The 13,239-nt window shown below is 48.3% G+C and overlaps 1 long non-coding RNA gene across 1 annotated transcript in view; it reads right to left on the bottom strand.

The window, feature by feature from the left end:
* LOC110549081 (uncharacterized) overlaps nucleotides 1-11,676 on the bottom strand; it is a 26,858-nt gene extending 15,182 nt beyond the window's left edge. The window contains exon 1 of the long non-coding RNA XR_009590997.1: nucleotides 11,531-11,676. This is a non-coding gene — a long non-coding RNA (uncharacterized LOC110549081). The remainder of the gene's footprint in view (nucleotides 1-11,530) is intronic.
* Nucleotides 11,677-13,239: the final 1,563 nt, after the last annotated feature.

Here is a 13,239-nt window from a genome sequence, read left to right on the forward strand (position 1 = left end):
TGGGGAATTCCCCTTCTTTAAGGAACATGAGTTTTATGTCACAGTACATGGTGTGAGCTCCTGTCATAAGCCAGTTCACGTAAACCGGCACTATGGGGCAAGGCTTGGCTCCCCTGTCTCTTGGTTTTAAGTGCAGTAGCAGAATAAATTTGGCTCAAAGTCAAGTAAATTAGAAATTTTAAATCTGAACTTCTAAATTGAGGCCTGCTTACATATAACCCAGCCTAAAATCAGGAGAGATTTTAAAAGGGCAATCTCTATACTGTGGCTGACCTCATCTTTTTCTGGTGATGGCCTTGGATATGATGCTTTCCTATCATCTTGTGGCTGCTCCTCAGCTTTGTTTGGGTCTGATGTCAAGACACGCTAGGACTAAGTTCTCTCAGGGACTTTCCCCAGGTCCTGCCTGCTTACTATGCTCTCATTGCTGCTACAGCCTCCTGTGGAAGAAGGAGAGCAGAGACTTCTGTGGGATTGCAGTGAGGTGGACAGAAGGAAAATGTAGCTCCCTGCTCCTCCCTGCCATCCTGAGGGAAGAAGCCTGCAGCAGAGCACACTGCAGCCGCCAGCCACCGCCTGGCCCTGCTGTGCTCCCTGGGTCCTCGGCTCTCACTGGTAGCGGGAAGCTGGGGTACTGTGAGCCTTTTGGCAGGTGGTCACCTAGGGAAAAGATTCCAGATTTGGCCAAAGTGGCTCCCCCCTCCGAAAGGGGCTGCATCAGGCAGCAGACACCCGGCCCTGTGCCGTAAAGTCAGGAGACAGGGCGAGGGAAGGGAACGTGGTCAGCTCTGCTGTGCGTCTGTAGACCTACCTACAAGGGTGGGCTGGGCTGAGAGCTTCCCTTCCCTGGGAGACAGCCACAGGGTCCCCAAGCCCCTCCCCGCCTGTATGCTCTCCCTTTTCCAGGGGAGAAAAGGAATCTGCATTGCAGGAAGCCTGTGTATGAACAACCTCCATTTCCCTGTAAGCCCTGCGGGCACCCTCCTGATTCTGAACACCACCCCTAACTTACCCAGGATGCTGGAGGTGGGGACCAAGGAGTGGGGGGACAGACTCGGCGAGAGAGACAGACCAAGCAAACAAGCTCTGCTTCCCTCCCCTGGCTCCGCAGTAAGCCCCCAGGGCCCCCAGAAGCCTCTGCATTTCTGCCCTTAAACGGCTCCTTTTCCAAGGAGGAGCAGGGTCTGCTTCCCTGATGTGGGGCCTCGAATGCTGTTATTGCAACTTAATTTTGTCGTTGCTTCTTTTCAAAGATTACTGGGAATGAATTGTTTCTTTTGTTTACTACCCAACAAACGACTTCTGCTAATCTTATATTTTATCTCCCTAACATATGGAAAAGCTGTTTATTCTAGCCAATCACAATAAAGTGAAGAAAACCCCATTTTATGGAAAGGTATATATCACTAGTCTGTTGATCATTAAAGATATGATTACCAGTGAAAACCCTCTGAAGGTGGCACATTTATGCTTCCAGGAACAGATGGGGACACGCATTTTCCTTGCAAATACTTTTGAAATTGCTCTACTGGTAGCAGTATAAAAATGATATACAGATGCCAGGGCCGGCCTGGCCAGGACGAGTGCAGCAGATTTACACAGTAAAGCCTTCCCACGAAGGCTGTCACATTTGATTGATCTCTACTATACCTTAGGAACTTGTTGACTAGGTAGGGAAACCGCGCAAATAACTCACTGCAGCAAGTCAGATAATTCACACAGCCATTCGGTCTGCTTCACTCTCCGGTGACATATGAGCCTGCTCTACAAAGATGTATCATTTTCCAGCCCGAGCGGCAGTCAGCGTCAGGAAGAAGAGGCATTAAAGCCACACAAAAGGGGCTGCACGGCTGCAGGAGCACAGGTTGTTTAGGTAACGCAGCCAGATCTGCTCGGCGATACGTCCTTCCGCGTTCGGGCCCAACTGTCATTATCATATTGATTAAAAAAAAGTTCATCATAGTGCAATTTTAGGTTTAGCGCCAACAGATCTGGAAAGAGCAAAGAATTATCCCACAAAAGCACAACATCCTTACCACAGGGACGTCTCCCTGTTCCAGTTCATTGACGGAGTTGATTAAGTTTAAATGAAGCACACACAGGATAAAAGTGAGGGTATTGACCACTGGGCACCGTGAGCTGGGCTTGAAAGAACCTGATACATGCAGAAAAGCAAGATTTGCTAAATGCTCTAATCTTCAATCAAATCTTACATCAATACAGACAAAGTTTGGTAATGAGGGATTCAATGAAGCATGCGGGAGAGAGAATTAATCCTCTTGGTCTAAACTGGCTTCAACTTTGAAGCTTGCTCCGAAGGAAAGACAGTTATCTAAATGCTAAATAAGAAACTTATTGTACTTTTCATGGCATGCTAATCTTTTGTCTATTTCATCTCTATTATGTGTATGCTCGGAGATTGCAGTTGTCATGGTGATTATATCTAGCCACACTGCACTGAGGTGGAAAGGACCCCCACGCAATCCACAGTAGAGAGAGAGCGTGTGCGAGCCAGCAGCCCCTTCCCAGGCTGTTCTCCTGGACTGAGAGGACCGGGGTCCTGAGCAGCAGGTGCCACCAGTGCGGCCCGAGGCGCTGGGTAGGGAGTGTGCCGGGCACCCTCCTGCCTCAGGTCTGCTCTCCTGTACACCGGCCTTCCTCCCTTCCCAGATGCCCTCCCTGCAGCATGTGGGGGGGGAGGGCTGGAAATGAGGCCCAGGGAGACAAGGGCCCTGCCAGCAGTCCACTGCTCAGCCACGGCTGCAGGGGAATGGGGTGGCGGGGGGGGGGGGGGAATTAAGTCATTTGCGCCTCACTGTCAGGGGGGGTCAGAACACTAGAGAAGTGGCCCATAGTCCTGGCAGGAGGTGGAAGCTCCAGGAACCCAGCGCCCTGGTGACCAAAGGTGACCCTGAGCCCTTTATGTGTTTTACAAAAGTTGCCAAATTAAGACAGGATTATAACTGCTCCAGTCATTGTCAGGGCTGAAAGGTTGGGAGCCTCGAATATGCCCCAGCAGTATTGATGAAAAGCTTAAAAAGTAATAAAAGGGAGAAAAGCGCTAGAAAGTAACATGCACAACTCTTATTAAAGGGAAGAGCCATGGAGAGGTTGTGAACTTGAATCACTGTTTGAACTTTAATTTGTTCATTAACAGGATTTGCCCCTCACTGCGAATGTTATTACTTCCCTTTGCCACTCAGCAACAACTCTGGGTATAATGAAAGAGTCTGGCAAAAAGTTAAACGCCTGGTAATTAATTCATTTAATTGAAAGGGGGCAGGGAGAGAAAACGGTTCCCCTCAGAAGCAGAAGGCAAAGGCTGTGAGGGGGACCAGGCTGCGGCCTTCATGGAGGCTTTCTCCACGAGGCTGACAAGGCCCCTCAGCCAAATTAGCACACACCCCCCCCCCCAACACACACACACAAAGACCCTCTTCCCAGGGCTGTCTCTGCTCCAAAACATCTGCCCCAGTGTCAGCCAGGGACTCTTCTGGATGATCTGTTACGGTGGCATGGATGTCAGATACGCCAAATCCACATAACCTCATAAACTGTCCACTAGGAAGCAGGGACTCCTGCTTCCTCCCACTCTTCTCTCAGGTCAGGCTTCTGATAGCATTATGTTTCAGGATGAGAGAACGAGGACCCCCGAGGGACAGGATACAAGTGTCTCAGCTGCATCTCTGCCCAGCCACCCTGCCCCTTCTTTCTTCCTTCCCCAGCCCAGCAGGTGCCTCCACTAACCTCAGGAGAGAGAGCTGAACTCTACCTCCTTGCCCTTGCTCAGCGCCAGCAGGACTAAGCCAGTTTGGTTCGCCTCTGACCTCAAAGCCTACTTTTTCCTTTGTCACTTATCTCCTTCCTGTACTTGTCAGCCTCTGCATATAATCCCCTTTCACGCACATCTTCCAAGGCACAGTTCGGATACCTCGAAACCTCACACCAAGCTATGAGCATGAAGCTGCCCTTGCAGCAAAATGAGAGGACAGCAAAGGTCAGGCAGCCAGCGACAGGCCACGCTATCCTTCCCTATTAGCCACAGTTAGGATTTCCTAATATTTTAAATACTGAAGTCCATATAATCAGTGCAATTTTCTCTAAAAACACAATTATCTACCTCTCACTACAAACTAGCATAGACATAAACAGAACAATGGGGAGAGAACATGACGAGAAAAAAATTACATTAGAATCCCTGTTTCTTGAATTTGTATTTTTAATTAAGTAGTTTCTTAATCCCAAAGTGAAAATAAAATTTTATCATCAAAGTAAAGCACCACGAAATAAATTCCTCAAAGTTGCCCAGCTGGGTCCGTGTTTATCCCAAAGTATCCGTTACAAAGGACTAACCTCACACTCCACACTAGGACGGATCTAGTCTCCTGTCCTCCTTCCTGTCTCCCACCTTCCTGCGCTGAGGTGGACACACTCTCCTAGTGAGCACGGGGAACAGGGAAACAGCACTGCGAAGGGCTGTTACAAGCTGAAGCACGCCACAGGGTTGACTTAGAATCTGTGCCTTCACACCTGTTACAGGGCCTAGATACGGAGTGAGCTCACTTTCCCAGTTCCAGAGCTGCCAGAGTCTTCCTCTGAACAACTGCCACTGAATGTCAAGATCCACAAACAAAGCAACTAGACCCAGCACCCCACAACCCAGCAAAGCAACTAGACCCAGCACCCCACAACCCAGCAAAGCAACTAGACCCAGCACCCCACAACCCAGCAAAGCAAACAGACGTCAGCACCCCACAACCCAGCGCCAACCTTGAAGCCGAGTGGTTCAAGGTGCAGTAACCGGGACTCCGTCCTATCCGGATCATGATCACATGCAGAGACGAGCTCACATCTTTCTCTGATAGTCTTCCGAGTGCAGACTAACTGCTCTAAACTCCACGTTACTTGAAAGCATTTGATAGTTCTAATTGGCTCTTAACAGCTCTGGATCTTTAGGTTGGCTTCAAGCCTTCTCCCATCCCCTCAGGCGACAATCGGCCTCTCTGGCTGATCCACTACTTTCCTTCAGGAGGGCAATGCAGCTTGTTAAGAGACTAGCTCTCCTTGTCCCTTGGAGGCATCACATAAATTAGTTTACTGAAGGTACTGAGCACCGCGTCACCATTTCCAAACATCCTCTCACTTAATTCCTTCAATCTACTGGAATGGGCACAACTGCGTCCATCTGAGGGCCACAGGAACTGAAGCTAAATAAGTCAGAGCTGGTCCAGTCAAGATCCTGGCAGAGCAGGCACGCTTACGATGAGAATCTGTTTAAGGGCTGGTACTTTCCGCTCTGGGATCCTCACGCCTCTGCTATACTGTGTCTTCCCTATGCGGCCTTCTCACTCCCGCTCTATAAAGCTGCCCTCCACACTCCCCACACTCTCAGAAACAGTCCAGATCTGTCTTGACACCTCAGGCTATCACTCTACTCCTTGGCCAACTGCTCAACTGTTCAATATATACAAGAAATCAGTCGGCACCACAATTTTCTGCCCCTGTTGCCAGTTTTCTTTTAAATAGACCCCTCCAGGTACAGCACAAACTTTATGAGGAGGAGATTTTGCTATTTGTGAGCTATCTCCCCCATGCTCCAAACACTACTGAAGTTCTCTTTGCTCAATCCTTCACTTCATGCACAATCCTTCAAAGCATATACCATCATTATCACATCCTTAGACAAAGCAAGGCCCAGGAAGATTGAGAAATTCACCAAAGGACTGGAGGGGTGCCTCAGAGGTTAATAGCACCCTGTTCTAGGGGACCCAGGTTCAGTTCCCAGCACCCACAGGACAGCCCATCATCATCTGCACTTCCGATTCCAGGGGATCCAACACCTTCTTCTGGCCTCCAAGGGCAGCAGGCACACAGGCGGTGCACAGACATGCACGCAAGCAGAACACCCGTACATACACACACAGAGAATCCACTGAAGCCATTCAGCTAGCAAGCACAAAGTTTAAGGTTCAAGCACAGACCATCAGAGCTCCCCTTTCTACAGTGACTTCGCTGTCCTGGCTCAAAAATCCCAGTCTTCACCCGGCGTCAGTCAATGAAATGACACTGTGCACAGGATTCTCACCAGACTCCTAGAAAACACCCCTCCAATCATGACGTCTGAAACAGGTGCTGCTGCTTTTCTTCTTCAGTAGGCCTGCTCCTGAAGCTCAGCAGAAGGTGGGCAGAGACACGCTGTAGACATTCCACTCTCCTTGCTTTTCCAGGAGCCAAGCTCTATGCCGGAAGGAACCAGTGATCCTCCCCAAATCTGTGCTGGTGTTTCTATGAGATGGAGGGAACTCACTCTGCCCATTGCATCGTTAGTGCCTTCTTGGTACCCAAGGAGAAGTAAGAGGCAATGAAAACAAAAGATGCAAATTGTGGGGAAGTTGGTTTTGGCTCATGTAACCCAGGCCTGCCTTTAACTTGACTTTGTATCACGTTCCACACGCTGGAATTACAAGTCTGTGCTAACATTTTGTTTGTCTGTTTTTAAATGGCCTCTTAGCTCTGTAGCAGAAATGGGTTGCTGTGGGGAAATGACAGTAAATGTTCATAGGGCGAGTGAGGCAGCTGTGGACCTGGTGCCAGCTTCCAGCTCTCGACACCATGAATGTGGCAATGGGCTGGAAGAGTTGGTGAGGAAAAGAATCTGACATGTCCAGAGAGCTTTCTCCAGATCTTCAGCACTATTGCTGCAGGTATGGAAGTAAGGTGCTAAGGGGCTATTTAGTTTCCTTATGTGTGCATGTCTTTAGGAAATGTATAAAATAACAACAACGAAAAAAACCCTCTCCATATGACGAGGTACTTCTGAATCTGGGAAGGGAACTGTCTTGTGTCAGTCACTTGTCTCTAGACACCTTGATAAAACTAGTCTAGTCTCCCAAGACTCTAAGACTGCTTTACCATCACTTACACTTTGCTTGAAATTCCCAGATATTGTGAAGGCAACAAGCCATGCCTTAACTTACAAAGCCTGGGTTTCAGCACTCAAAATTCTGACAGCCACAGGAGTAATAGACTTAAGAGTATTACCAGAATATACACTGTGTCTTTCAGAAGAGACAAACTATGCCTCCACTATCAGAGCTGGCACTGGATAAGCCTAGCCTCCATTGCTGCACAAGGACTTTTCCACTTGGGCTCCTGCAGTTCTTAGGGCTTACTTATTTTATATTTAGGATCTACTTGTGAATTTTGTAAACTTTAAGTCAGTAACTCTATGTCAAAGAGATGGTTTCAAGCTGCACCTACTAAGTTTATTTATTATCTGACCACTTATCTTACCTGCGAAGTTATAGAAACTAAAAATTTTAATTTTAAAAACATCTGATTGACTCTTAAATCTAGAAAAAAAGGCAGGCATAATGGTCAGGGTTTCTGAACAGAAAGGCTAAAATCACTGTCAGTTGTTTCCTCACAGCTCCCATACGGGGGCTTGGGGCTGCGGGAGGTCCCCTGTGGTGTTAACAGAGGCTGTCTTGTTTTCCTAGTGGGCTTTCCACAGAAAGGAAGTCTAGAATTGCATTTATTCACCTTGGTCACCGGCGTATTAGGTACACAACCCTGCTCCATAACAGTTTACCACAGCAGACCTGAATGAAGATTCAAAACTTCGTATGTAGCTGAATAAGGACATTTCCTTTTCTAATTTAAATCTGGTAAATCTTCAGACCCAATCTGCTTTTGGAAAAGGGGGAGTTTACCTGTTCTTTTGGAACTGTTGCCCTGTCTCTGGTGGCTGATCTTTTGAAACTGTTTCTGTCTCTTGTGGCTGATCATCCTAGGTGTAAAAGCATCCGAATCTGCAACATCTTGTCTAAACAGAAAAGCCCCTTCTTCTTTGTCTGGCTCCCTTGATCTTTCCTGATCAGTGCGTGTGGTGGTTTGAATGAGAATGGCTCCACAGGCTCACGTGCATGGCTGTTTGGTCCCTATTTGACAGAACTATTTGGGAAGGATTAGAGGTGTGGCCTTGACGAGGAAGGTGTGTCACTGGGGGTGGGATTTCAGGTTTCAAAAGTCACTACACCCAGCTCTCTCTGCTTGTACCTTGCTGACCAGATGTGAGCTGTCACCTGCTGTCCAGTGCCTGCCTGCCTGGCTGCCTGCCACCGTGCTCCCCACCAAGAGGATCATGCCCTAGCCCTCTGAAACGGTGAGGGAGCCCCCGATTTAATGCTTCCCTTTGTAAATTGCCTTGGCCGTGGTGTTTCATCACAGCAAGAGAACAGAAGCTAAGACGCTGGCAACCGCAGTAATCGCTCATAAGCTCTTGGCCTTCTGTATAATACTAAAAGTATTAGATCTGAACTCTGGTAACGATTCTTACTCAGCCAATTATATTTTTTCTTCTAATTATATTTTTATGCTTTCCTTGGCTCTCAAGTCTCAGCTGGAGTTGAATATGAATTATCTATGCAGCTTCTAATTTTTTTTCTAGGATTTAGGAGAGCAATTTTAAGTCCTTCCTTCAAGAGAATTAAACTATTTCAAGACCGTTATCACCTACGTCTTTTCTTCCCCCTCTGATTCTCTTTTCCTCCGCTGTCTCTACACCTTGTGCTATGTTGGGCCTTGAATACCCTAAGAGCTTAGATTCAGCAGGTTAGGAGTTCTATTCCGTCACTTTTGCAGCAGGTAGGATGTTATCATTTTCATACACACTGATTACTACATATGTACTCTTATGGTTTATGTTCATAACAAACTTAAAAATGATGAATGTTTTAGTTTACAATGTAGACCCAGTTGTAGTATAAGAATAGCTGAGGAATTTTTTGGTTTTTTTTAATAGTTCAAGAAATATAGAATAGCAATTTAGTGTAACATTATTGTACAACCCTATTTTAACCGTGAGATCATGACTTTTTAGAAATCTAACTACAGATTATAAAGTTTCTAAAACTATGCCAGAACTATAAACTCTTATAAAATCCAAAAATCAACCAAAGTTATTTTCATTTATTCTATCATTATTTTTAAACAGGCTCTCACTATAGATCGAGAAACTCTCTCGTTTAGACCTGGCTGGCCTCAAACTCACACAGATCCACTGCCTCTGCCTCCAAAGTGCTGAGGTTAAAGGTATGTGTAACATATCTGGCCCAAGCAAATCCTTCATACTATAGCTTTCTGAAGGAATCTGTCTCCATAGCATACACCAATATATTGCTACACACGTCCTTGACTCTTAAATGAATAACTCATTGACAGTTAAAGACAACTGATAATTCCAAGTGAGTACTTCCCTTCAAACTATCCCTCGGTAACCACTCTGAATCCAACGGTGATGCCATTCTTCAAACTATGTTGGTAAACTAACTGTAGAACTAATTTAAAAGCCACCCAAGAAAGCAATCCAATTGCCTCTCAGTTTGTTTTGACCTCAAATGACACTACTCTGATTTGGTCATATACTTTGTCCTTCAGGAACTAAAGGAAGATATGACTTTTCAAAGTCTTTTAAAACAAGATTGCTATGGGCACAAAAAAAAAACCAACCAACCAAACAAACAAAAAACAAAAACAAAAAAAAACCCCTACCAGTTCCTAATAAAGAGCTGCAGGAGCTATTTCAGTACTAGAAGTATCATTTCAATGTGACAAGCTTCCAAGATAGCGAGCTGAGTAAGAACACGCCAAGCAATGTGTATAGGTTATGGTAGAGTTGTCAAAATATAGTTTTAGCATTCCATTAGTTTACAGTCATAGATTGGTTACTGAATTCAGCACTAAAGGACAGTTTTAAGGGTTAGGCATAAAATTATTATAACCTTCTTCCATTATTGAACTTAAAATTTTACATTAAGTATACCTTTCAAATTTCACACAAAATTTTTTTGATGGTCAAGGATGGATTACTGTTCAGAATGATTTCAGACACTATAGGAAAATTATAACTACACGTCACTGGAGTAAATATACTGAGTTTTTGTCACATTTCTGCTAAACCATTTAACCTTAACCAGATAAGGACGTGACCACTTGGGATGTTTTGTTTGCTTGACTAAATTGTACGCAATTCCTATTTTGAGTTGGTAAGTGGCTTCAATCTTTAACGTTTAGTGCTTTCACTCATGAATCACTTTGTTTACAAAGTTTAAGGAAGCAGAACTCCTGGTACCTTGGAGAGGACAGAAGCTGGAGAACATTTTCTGATTCCTCGTATGTTTTATTCCCTTGGTCAGCATAAATTTTCCATTGGTATAAATAAAAGATCACAGTTTTTAGCTCTTTAATAATATTGCTTGGGATTTTTATACCCAGGAAATAATGTGTGACATTATAACAGCTATTAAACGTTTGTAGTGACCCTGCTCATTGGCAGGATTGAGTAGAATACTTGTGATGGTAAATAATGAGTAGCGCTTAAAGAATAGCATAGAGGAAGGGGGAAAACGTACCGTGGTCAATGCAAATGGGGTTCACTGTGAAACTAACCTCCACAACTGGCATTCCCCGAATTCGGTCCGTGGAAATACAACTCTGACTTGTCAAGCCTAAAGCATTTGAGTTTGACTTGGCTCTTCCAATCATTCCAGCTTTAGAGAACATCTGGTCTCCTAGAACTCTCCTCACCTTACTGTGGAGTATTTAAGACGTCACGTAACACCTGCCTGCTCCTTACTTTGTATGAATGATAGAACAAGAGGAAAGCCTCCTCCCTCCCGAGGGAGGGCTGTGGTGAGCACATGGATAAATATCTACAAAATGCTAAATGTTCCTGCTTCATTCGACATTTTGAAAGGTGTCAACCAACCACAAAATATTTTTAGTGTGTGAATTAAAATGCCTCTCGGTGATAGCCTTAGATGTTTCCTTCTAGATGCCGTGTCAAGAACTGCTTTATGTATTATCGGTCTTTCCGGAACGCACAGATCTCACATCTCTAATGGCTCGGGATGATGGCTGCTGTCAAAGCCACCACTGAAACAGCCCTGTCCTAGAGTGACATACGGTCTCGGCATGACAGAAGACTAGAAACAACACAACAAAACTGAGCACCTGCTGAGAGGGCGGCCGTGGGGCACGCTGGCAGCTCAGGGGCGCCTAGGAGAGGACTCAGTCCTTCCTGCGGTGCGTCTCCGGGGCGGGGCTGGGGACCGTCGAGGGTCCGCGACACCAGGACAGCGAGTTTCCCCCAATTCCGGCGCCATCCAGCGGGTCGGGCTTGGGGCCAGTGTGCTCCGCCGTCCACGGAACAGCACACGAGTGAGCCGGGGGTGTGCGGAGCGGGTGCGGGGGGGACCCCGCCGCGGGCCGGGGCAAGGGTCGCACACCCGGGGGCGCCCGAGGCTCCGGGGCCGTGCCCGTCGCCCGGCCAGACCCGGGTGGGTGCGCAGGCGGCTGAGGGCGCCCCCCGAGGCCGCGCTCGCCCCACGCCGCCTTCCCGCCCGCGACGCCCCGCACGCCCGGCCGCACGCGGGGCCCAGGCTGGCGATTCCCAGGCTGGCGATTCCCCGCGCGCACGCGCGAGCGAGCGAGCACCCGCCCCAAGCAGGGCCCCGGGGGCCACGCTCACCTCCGAGACCCGGCGCCGCCGCCTGCAGCGGGAGACAGCGGCCGGGGACAGCGAGCCGGCCGCGCGGGGACCTCGCCGGGCTCAGCCTGCGCCGCCCTGGAAGGGAGGCCTCTGCTGTCGGGCGGCGGAGCTGCAGCGGGCGCGCGCCGAGCCCCGCCCCGCAGGCCCCGCCCCGCCGAGGCTCCGCCCCCGGCTCCGCCCACCGGCCGCCTTCCTCCCAGGTCTCTCTCCCCCGACACCCACCCCCGCCTCTCCGCCCGCCGGGTGTAATCGGCCCTCTTCCGGAGATGAACGCGAAGCGACGTGGAAACCCTTCCACCAAAATGAGCTGTGATATCCTTTTGATGGCTATAATTTATTCCAAATCGTCCCTGGACTGAAACGATCAATTAGCAGCCCGAAACGCGCTGTGAAGTAAATTGTCACACTCTCTATTACAGGATGGTTATCATATATTTATAAGGTGTGTTTTCTGCAATCAGAACCAACAAGGTGTTGAGCGATCAGTCATAAACGCACTTCTTCAAAAGAAGAGAGGGAGAGAAGCTTCGGCACCGCGTGGCAGGCGGAGAGACCCTTCCGACAGTTCCCTCCCTCCCCGGGGATGCTTCTGCTGGCAACTGGCAGGAGCAGCCCGGGCCGCGCAGCGACTTCCCACGCCCGCCCCACCGGGGTGGGGGAAGCCGCAGGGCTGGGGCTGGCGGGCCCCACCGGGCGCTCTCCACCCCGAAGGCGCAGGCCGGGAGGACCACCCCTCGCCCTCCCGCCCCCCCCTAGGACCTTCCCAGCGCCTCACAGGACTGCTGCCTCCACCCCCCCCCCCCGCAGTGTCCCCTCCTCCTCGGGCCTCAGGGTCTTGTCCCCTCTCTAGCCGCCGTCTGGGTGAGTTCTGTGATCCGGGCTGGTGAGCTGTTCCGGCTGGACGGTAAAGCACGGGGCATTGTTTCGTTTGAAGGCTGGCCCAGCTTTTTGCCAGCCCCGGTTCCCCGCACCTTTCCTGATTCCATACTGACACTTACAGCGCGCTGTAAGCTATTTGGTTTGATCCCGTCAACAATCTTAACCGAGAAGATTCATTTTGCCAGGGACAAAGTGAGGCAGAAATTATAAAGGGTCCCGTGACTCTTAAAGGATGCCCTCAAAGCAAGAGAAGACGGTATTAGTTAGCTCCTTGCTGCATTGACAAATACTCAGGAAGACGAGGGAGCAAAGATTTCTTCAGGTTCACAGCCGGGGAGGGCTCAGTGGGCTCCACCGCTGTTGGCCTGAGTCTGGGGACATCCTAATACTCCACTCAGTTTTGAGAGAGCCAGCCCCGACCACCCTCAGGAGCCAGCCAACTGTTACCATGACTACAGGACCAAGCCTTCCAGACAATGCTTTTGGGGCATCCAGATCTTGACAGTCCTGAATGCCCATGGCCTTCATCCCAACAATATAGTCTCCTATAATTTAAAATGGTAATAGTGATTAATTGGTCTTTTTTTTTTTCTTTCTTTCTTTCTTTCTTTCTTTCTTTCTTTCTTGAGTTAGTGGCCTCCAACTTACGTGGTCCTCCTGCCTCGTCCTTTCCAGAGCTGAGAGTATATGGTACAGAGCACTGCCTGGCAAAAATTTTAAATTTTTATTTAGTTTTTTTCCCCCCAAACTATTTTAGTGGGGTAATGCTAGAAAGTGAATTCTGGATGTAGTTTAAAGAAAGAATGCTG

Source organism: Meriones unguiculatus, chromosome 3 (assembly GCF_030254825.1).
Source record: "Meriones unguiculatus strain TT.TT164.6M chromosome 3, Bangor_MerUng_6.1, whole genome shotgun sequence".
In the NCBI taxonomy this organism is placed as follows: Eukaryota; Metazoa; Chordata; class Mammalia; order Rodentia; family Muridae; genus Meriones; species Meriones unguiculatus.